Below are 9,950 nucleotides of genomic sequence, written 5' to 3'. Positions count from 1 at the left end.
GTTGATCATTGAAATCTGTACATATTGGCTGCTTTCAGGGGAAAAGGGGCTTAATGCATGTCAAATAAGATTAGCATGTGCACACTGATGAACAACACGTCTCAATATGTGCTTCAAGACACACTCTTTATAAATTTGAATTGGTTGTGGTCACTTCAAACTTGCGATATAAAAAGCTATCACATACTTTTGAAAACTGAGTTGCGTCTAAGATTAAAAAACAGCGAACAACGTCAGTGCCTTCGGCGCCTTGACTGAAAGTTAATTTTGTGCTGTTGTTTTTGTAAGCAAACAAATAATAATATTATGAATCTTTCGGCTCGAAGGTCGTATCCATCAAAGTTTTCTTGTCGGTCCCGCGACTTCGAGCCATAAGGAGTCGACTAATAAATGCAAGGGGAATGGGTGGAGCAGAGCGCCGTTGATATTTCTATTAAACGCATGGACGATAAAATACATATTGTGTGTATAACTTTTTTACTAATTCGCCAGGAAGCTCTATACGGCCACCGCTCCTTTAAAGGACGTGGCATCTGCATCATGATGTATAATGATAGATACATGCGACCTCAGGTCATATGATCTCCGGTTCCAGCGACGAACCTTTTTAGTTAGTGCTCACAGTGAAGACCTTTTAGTTGGTCGAACGTCTAATGAAAACGAAAAATACTAGAAGGTCATGCTTGAGAGCGGTCTCAAATCATTCGACCCCCTGGTGCCAGTGTGTAACCACGAGGCAACGAATCGGCTCAAATAATTTAGCCTATGAAAACGGGGCTTAATGCAGCCCGCACGTGCTTATTATGTACGACACTTTACGCTTTTATGATATTTTTCGTTCAAATTTAGTCTCTTCTTAGCGAAAATTTTAGCAAAAGGCTAAGCCCCCCGTGCGCATTACAATACCATGCCTCGCTCGTTGTCGTTGTCCGCTTCCCTGAGCAATAGGCAAACAAATCTGTGGACGGTAATCACACAAATAATGAAAATGAACAGGTCGCTTTATTATTTGAATAACCGACGAGTTTCATTCAGATGTTATCAAATTATGAAACTCAATAAATATAATAATATAATCAGGATATTTTTTAGACCGATGATCAGACCTCACACTTGGGCATGTTGGTCCAAAAAAAATGTGTTAAACATTAAAAGCTTAATAACAGTTAACTTCATAGCGACACGATTCAGATGCATGTGCAATACAAAGACAGGACACTTCAATTTAATGACCATTTAATTACTAAATAATTAAACACATACCAGAAAACTAGAACTGTGACTGTCTGAGAAACGATTACATAAAAACAAAACGATAATCAATAGGACAACAACATCTCGAATTTATTAAATTGATGTTGAAACAAAGCATCATATAGCTAACACTCAATTCATTAAGAAGTCGAAATAAAGCGTTAAAAGGATAAACAAACATACAGTCGCCGTGGCGTAGTAGATATGGTGTCCGCCTCGAGATCGGGAGGTCACGTGTTCGATCCCCGCTGTCGAATCGTTCTTTAAATCTCCCCATAGACACCAAGTACTAGTTCTAGTCCGAGGAAATGGACTCAGGAGCGTTTCAAATAAGTTTAAGGCTTTCCATGCAATCGAGCTAAAATAAATAGGTTAGACTAAACTAAACTAAGGCGAATCTACAAAGCGGCTGTGTGTGTCCATCTTTGTTCATCGTTAGCAACATTAAATAGTTCAGTTGTTTGAAATTAATAATATTCTTATAGCTAGTTACTATTCAAAGGTTATGATGTACCAAAACACCGATACTCAAGTATTTCAGATAGAAATATCGTCACAAGATGACCTACGTGCGCCAGTAACCGTAAAATCTATTCCGTAGAGAAGTTATACGACCCCTTGCTTGTCAACTTGTTTTTCTTGGTACATCATATTACGTTCTTGATGGATCATTATATTAAGTACCTTTTATTTGATAGTTTCAATGCGTATGTAATTAGCAAATTGAATGATGTTGGTCATTAAAACTTAAATGGTCGAACATCTGGATTAAAAAATATGAGCCGCGCCTTGGGAAAACCGGGTTTAATGCATGTGCGTTGTGGTCCAAGATTGGCCCGTTCAATTCGAAACTATCCGCTTGTATGGAATTTTTCAAGGGAATTATCGTTTAAATTATCAGCCAGTCTATGTGGAAAATGTCGTTTCAGATTAGCCTTTGCTGTTCGACACTTTCCACTTGTATGGTACTTTTGATTTAAGGAATTATCCTTAAAAAGAAGCCACCCGTTTATGTGGAAAGTGTCGTTCCTGATTAGCCTTTGTGGATTGCGCAGGTTAAACTGGGATGACATGTTATGAACATGCATTAATGCTAATCTGGGACGACATTTTACAAACATGCATTAAGCCCAGATTTCATATTTTATCTTTATATAGGATTATATTCCATGAACTTTTCTTATTAGCACAGTATTTAGTTTTGGCCTATTTTTTACCATTTTCTGTTCAGAAGCAAAGTGAAAATGACTACATGCGAACAGCATAAAACCAGAACAGCATGCAGTTAAAGGGATCTTTTTAAGTTTTGGTAAATTGACAAAATTGAAAAAAGTTGTTTCAGATTCGCAAATTTTCGTTTTAGTTATGATATTTGTGAGGAAACAGTAATACTGAACATTTACCATGGTCTAATATAGCCATTATATGCATCTTTTGACGAATTAAAAACCTGAAATTATTAAGCGTTGCAACGCGAACCGATTTAATAATTTGGAGAGTTCTGTTATTGTCTTGTAATTTTGTGAAACTACTAAGATTGCTTATATAAAGTACAAAATACATCTCTCATACATACTTGGCAGGATGGCCGAGCGGTCTAATTGGTTTTTACTCCAGGACTCCTTCTTGTTTTTTTTACTGGAGCTTTTTAGATCCAATGTTTACATTTATCAATATAAAGCATTTAATGAAAAACTTCAAAACATGCCAAAATCTGTGAAAAGGCCCCTTTAAATCGTCTCGTTCGTTTGATTAATAACTGAACTTCTTGAACGAGCTTACAATTTTCTTCCTAGGTCAACGTTTGTATGCCAAACATGAGTTTTTATGCACTAATTGGATGAAATATACTCGTGTTTATAAACATTTGCACACGAACGTCCTGATAACGCAAACATTTAAAGAAACAATGGTCCACATCTTCGGTGTGGTATCATCAATATTGATTCCTTAATGAGATAATAATCGTATTAGATATGATCTGGTGACCTAGTTTTTGGATGCACGTGACCCAGATTCGCACTCATTCTAGATATCGTGAAAATATAAGTATTCGGAGAACGTTGACTGCAGATCGATTAATAAAAGAAGCCTCTGCAGTGAAAACAAGTTTTTTTCTAAGATTTGACCTTTAGTTCTAGTTTTTTGACACATGCGACACAGATTCTAACCGTCGTCAAGATATTTTCAACATACTCATTCTGAGAAAGCTTAAATTTTACAGTATTCACTACGGATGCTAGTTGAGCTCAACGCTGATAAAATGTAACAATAACTTTTCAGCTTTAAGCCGAAACTTATCAAGTGTAATCTAGTTGGAAAGAATTTAATAATGATAAACATATACACATTTGTTTAAGTGACATTTTTTGCAGATCATGTACTTTTAATAGTCACAATTACAAAACTTGTAGCACAGTATGGTCATACCTGATGAATTTAATAACGCACATACACTATTCACCTTATCTTGTAATCGATTATATAAAAATATATTTATCCAATGTTTATTACTAATAACGCTCATACACTTTTCACCTTATCTTATAATTGATTATATAAAAATATATTTATCCAATGTTTATTTCTTATAACGCACATACACTTTTTACCTTATCTTATAATTGATTATATAAAAATATATTTATCCAATGTTTATTACACAAAATTCATGAGTGACTTACGGGTGCAGATAGTGAGAACTTATTTAAAATACTTAAAGTAAATGACTTGACATGTTCAGAGGTACACAACACCTATTCAACAAGGAGACAACATTGTATTTGTTTGTTTAAGGATATAACATATCTAGAATACAAATAGAGACAATAGCAGTTTTGACATTTTTAAGTACATTACATCATTATCCCTTGACTTTTAATTGACTTATTTCCAATAACCAATTTTAATTTGTATTTCTTATATAAGAATAGATAATTTAGAATAGATAACTTAAGATATTTTTACAAAACAATGAAACATATTTTCAAGAAGTTCAATTTCAATAGTGCTTTTAATATTATTAAATGAAAAACATGGCATATAACAAGGTTTTTCAATTTAAAGCATGGTTTTCTGTTTACCACAAGCCCACATCAGTCATTTGATATACATCTGTACTACATTTTTGCGTATATATAAGTTTCATAAAGTAAATTACACAAGCGTTGCGTCTTAAAGATTGAACAAAAATGAAAATGATTTGAACATATGCATGAAAACAGTGAAATAGTTTAACTGATTGAACAACAATACAGTATTTATTTACACTGACAATTCATTTGTTTTTCATTTTTTAAATAAAAATGGCAAAATGTAAAACGCATAGTCAACACGAATTTCATCAGGCTATTAGCACATTTAAGCACATCAAAATATGTTCTGGTAAATGGGGATCTACATTATATACATATAAAGCACAGACATATTATGTCCGTATGCAAACACCTACACTTGATGAGCAATTGATCACCTTTGTAATAACTTTGTAATCAAACGACTGAACTATATTTTCATAGTATTTTTATTTGAAATCACAACACACTTTCAATGCATAATAATATTCTTTTTCCACTTGAATATTCTTTAATCAGAATGCAAGAAATCAGCACAAACACATCAATACAATAAAAATGTAAGTCTCTTCAAGTCATATAAACTTAAATATTTGATAACAAATTAAGAGTACAAGGCATAACACAATCAATAAACAAATTTATACTCATGTCAACAACCAAACTATCTGATCTTAAGATATTTTCTGGTGTTTTTTAATTGGGAGATTTCTGAAAACTGGCCGCAGTGAATGCACTCCATTAACAGCTTATGTGGCCATGTCAACGTGTAACAAATTGTAACATAACTCGTAAATTGTCACATTCACTTATCAGCTGCACGTTCATAAAATATACTATAAAAAGTACAGCAAGTACAATGTATAAATTTATCATTAAAATATACACATTTCTGAAGAGACATTTTGTGTCAAACATTCACTTATAATCGTCATAATTACATGTTATTTTTTATTCTACAAATTCCATTAGACTAGTTGTCGAGTAAATCATGTAAATAATTTGATTTTCTCTATGAATTTACTTGTTATGTTGAGATGTGAACACATTAATTTTCTTACAAGGGAGACTGTGTTTTTATTTTTGAAGCAAACAACATTGCTCTAACCTGAGAACAAAAAGAGACAACTGCACTACTTAACAATTGCCAGCATATTACATCACTCTGCCTTGATTTGTAACTGACTGATTTGTTGCAGTTGCTCTATATATCAATTGCACAATTTACCTATATACAGAGATCCAACATTTATTGTTGGTAAAGTTACTGAGTGATTGAGAGGATGAAAATTTGGACTTGTAAATGTGTATATACACGATATAAAACATAAAAAACTATTATGTTCAAAAACAAATGTCAACACTTATGAGCATGTAAGTACATGTATATTAAATATCAACACAAAATTGGCAAAATCAAACATAACTTTGACATCAGTCATGATTTTTCATAATTCTTTTAATAATTCATATTTAAATACTCAGTTTCAAAACATTGAAAGCTTTCCAAATAAAGAGGCATTATCTTATAATTTAACAAACCATATCAAGTCAAATAAATAAGGTAGTAGTAGTACATACAGAATTGACAATTGAAAGAAGATTAAATGATTTTGTCTTTATTTAATGAATATTCATTTCGAATAGTGCCATACTTAACACGATTCTTGATAATACTTCTATATTGCATGTTACAACAGAAAACTGAAACTTGTTTTTTACATGAATATAATCCAATACATATTTTGTATATAATGTTACCAGCATAATTTAAACAGCTTTCAATTTTCTTAAGCTCAACGTATGAAATAATGTCTGAAGTACAATTTAATTTTCATGCATTTATCATTATCAGGTGCAAGTTTCATAAGTAATTGATAGACGTGCTATATTTGTGCTTAAAGTAATAATTAACATACACGCCTTAATCAAATATCCTTTATATCATTATATTTAACTATATTTAACAAAAATATTCAATGTTTAATGAATAACACCATCAAAATTCAAAGTCCCCAAAGACATGACATATTGTTTTGCTTTGAACACATCTTTGCTGGTCACATTAATTTATGGTTTCCCCTTAAATTGTTGTGCTTTGTCATTCTGCCATTTCATTCTGAACAAGGTCATTTATTTTTCGCCCGTTACAAAGTTCAAAGATGAGATCTGTCAGAGTTTGTGCTTAACATATCATGAGGAATGTAGAGAATATCTATCTTAAACAGTATTTATCTCTGAGCTGCTAGTTTTGACTGGGGTCAATACGGTAACAACTGCTGCAACTGGCTGTGTTGCTGATTGTCTCTGAGCTCCTAGTTGTAACTGGGGTCAATTTGGTAACAATTGCTGCAACTGGCTGTGTTGCTGAATGACAAGTTTTATTTCGTCAATTGGCGTCTGCAAAAAAAGAACAACGTGATACTGTAAATGTGTTTCCGTCTATTTTTGATACCAAACGAAAAACAAAACTTGCATAGGGTGTTACGACTTATATGACTTGAATCCATAGATGAAACGATGGCTCGATTGGTCAATGTGGATTTGAGTGCTACTTAAAAGTACCCCGGGTACTCTTCAAGTATACTACAATATACCCCGGGTACAGAAAATACGCTTAAATGCACCCAGCCAATATTTCACTGTACTCGAGGTTTACTCCTACCCAAAATCCGATGTGATATACCGCGCTAACGAATTACGAAACTAAATTATCTTTGAAAAAAAACTGACTCAACATTCTTTGAGAGTATGAGTTTCGATTATACTGGGGCAATTTTACAGAACACTGATATAAATATGAACATACTAACTAACTTGAGAAAATGATCAAACAACGGCCAATTTAGCGTTAGTATTCCTGGGTACATTTTCCATACCCTGGGTACATTGTAGTATGTTTAAGAGTACCCGGGGTACTTTTAAGTAGTACCCGGGCTGACAAAGACCAATCAAGCAAAATGATGGACCTGGGACTATTGATACAATAATAATTAATAATAATTATTTTAGATAAAGTATAACCTCTTTATTACCAAATAATTTGGACTGGGTTTTTATAAAGATCCTTTTTATTATCAAATACTACCTCATCAATAATGACAATAAGCAAAGGCCTACTAGACGATAGTCCCAAAAACATGAATTCAGCGAGAGTTTTTCTGAGAAAACTCAGATGATTTTTATGAAGTAAGAAAATGGTTTGGCCACCATGAACCCACATTCCAATTTTGTGTCAAAACTCTACTACTTATGTCAAAGGAAACATGAATCCAAATAAACAAGAAGGAAATTTCACATGATAATAAATATATTTGGTTTCATCACACAAGAAGCAATACTTTTCGAGGTTCGAGGTTATACTAGAACGTACAGCTGGATGGATGTATCGACGAACAAGGGTCAATCTACATGCACCCACCCATCTCTGAATTCAGGGGCTTGCCAAAAATAAAAACATCTCTTGAAAACTCACCCCTAGACTGAGGGTCCTGCTTCAGGGGGATGCTTAATGAGCTGTGACTACAAATGCTTCCAGAACAAACTCAATGCTTTGCTATCCGGGTTTCCTGGAAATAAAGTAAATCATGTGCAAAATGAAACAACAAAACTGAAGACAACACTAGCTTTTTCAAGGATAAAAAACTGGCTCAACCCGGTAACATAATTGTGAGTGTCTTAATAAGATATAAACTTTCATATAAACGAGCACACATATTTTAACTAAAGCTCGCCTTGTGCCCAGGATGTTACGAAGCTGGGTACCACTTGAAACTGTGTACACGTTCAATGAAATAAAATTAAACTATGTAGATGTTATAAATTACTTTCATTTGGTTTTAAGACCAAATTTTATTTCAATGGCGTTTATACAAAACAAAAATATCAAGTGGTGTGATAAAAAGACAAGGGTTATATATAAATTGCTCTAGATCACTTTTTGAACATTCACCAATTGCAACAGATTTTGTTTTTATGGTTAAGTATACGAAGAGCTTCGCTAATATATTGTTTTTTGTAAAGGTGAAGGGACCTATCTCAATACTTCATCAAACAGAAGGAGGGATGGGTGGAGAGGGTGTATAGTGTGAAGATGTGGTCTTTTATTACATTATCTTTCAAAAATGAAAAAAAAGTTACATAACTTGCCTACACAGTCCCCTTATGATAGTAAGCATGTGTTCCAAGTGCGAAATCAATAGCCATGATGTTTAAGAAGTAAAGTGCACCAAATCACAAAACTTAACCAAATTTTCAATGTTCTAAGTATAAAAGGGGCAATAATTCTGTCAAAATGCCAGTCAGAGTTAAATAACTTTGCCTGCACAGTTCCCTTAGTAGTTAGTAATTGATGCAAGTATGAAAGCAATAGCGTTGATACATTAGAAATAAAGTGGACATAAACACAAAACTTAACCTAAATATCACTTTTCTAAGTATAAAAGGGCACATAATTATGTCAAACTGCCAGCCAGAGTTATCTCACTTTGCTTGCCCACTCCCCTCATGATACATGTAGTAAGTGTAACAAGTTTGAATGCAATAGCTTTGATACTTTATAGAAAAGTTGAACTTAACACAAAACTGTTTATTGCATCAAACATGTGCTCAAGATGGTTCCGGAATATGCCCTTACTAGACAGGGCTATACTTCTAATAGGGGTCGCATGAAACAACAGTTATAATATACACACCCTAGTTGTATTGAATCCTGTCAAACTGACACCTGTTTGTTAATTGAAAACTCTATTAATATGGGCATTGGTCATAAATCTGAGACATGGTGGGTGCGCGAAAATGATATCTCCTTAAAATAAGTGATTCCACAGTTTGACGTCATTGAAATGTGCGTAAAAAACGTCAAACTTTGTTTAAACTATAGATTGGTGGACAAAACTAGTCATAATGTGCGCATCTTTATCAATAAATTTAATATGATTTATGACAAACACATGTTTTGTGGATATTCTTCAGACATATTATATTTTAATACTTGCGTTTATATATTTACTCTAGTGAAAAACATAACATCTTTCATTTGTGCATGGAAACCAATTATTATTTCAATAACATAAATCTGTACTCAAATAAAAATATATAATGCGTACGTTAAAACAAAACACATACTTACAAGAGTAGGTAAGCTGCTTGAAATTATCACATGGTTTCTTGGCTTCCTCAATTGCATGGTTTCTCCTTGCAGACACTAGTTTTTCTGCATATATTCTGCAAACAGAGAAAGAGTATGCAATTTTTAAAGGAACGTTTTTGGTTGTTCTTGCTAATGCCCTGTGTAAGAGTCCCTTTATTTACAGATAAAGATGGAATATTATTACATAAATTGGTTTAAACGTGTGCAATATGTTTAACAATTATTATTCAAACGGAACTAATACAGTTCATGGAATAAAATACATATTAAACAAAGATACGCTTGTATATTTAAAAAAAACCTACTTTAAATAATCATCAAATTAAAAGCAGCCAAAGCATATCACAATACCATAAAATATGTAATGCAATATATTGGTATAATTTGTAGTTACCGGTAAATCTGTTTTTATGTGTTGGCGTATTAATTTCTTTTAGTTATGTCACTGACTTATGTCAGTCAACTTTCTC

General features: G+C 33.0%; 1 long non-coding RNA gene across 2 annotated transcripts; it reads right to left on the bottom strand.

Annotated features, from left to right (window-relative positions):
* Positions 1-3,566: 3,566 nt before the first annotated feature.
* Positions 3,567-9,533, bottom strand: LOC127864325 (uncharacterized). 2 transcript variants are annotated; one of them, XR_008041779.1, is made up of 4 exons: positions 9,460-9,533; positions 7,804-7,897; positions 3,867-6,728; positions 3,567-3,792 (listed from the first exon to the last, which is right to left on the bottom strand). It is a non-coding gene; the product is annotated as an uncharacterized LOC127864325 (long non-coding RNA). The 2 variants fall into 2 exon arrangements; XR_008041778.1 differs by having other exon boundaries at positions 3,567-6,728.
* Positions 9,534-9,950: the final 417 nt, after the last annotated feature.

Source organism: Dreissena polymorpha, chromosome 1 (genome assembly GCF_020536995.1).
Source record: "Dreissena polymorpha isolate Duluth1 chromosome 1, UMN_Dpol_1.0, whole genome shotgun sequence".
Lineage (NCBI taxonomy): Eukaryota > Metazoa > Mollusca > Bivalvia > Myida > Dreissenidae > Dreissena > Dreissena polymorpha.
The sequence above is the reverse complement of the archived record's forward strand: the minus strand, read 5'-3'. Positions and strand labels throughout refer to the sequence as shown.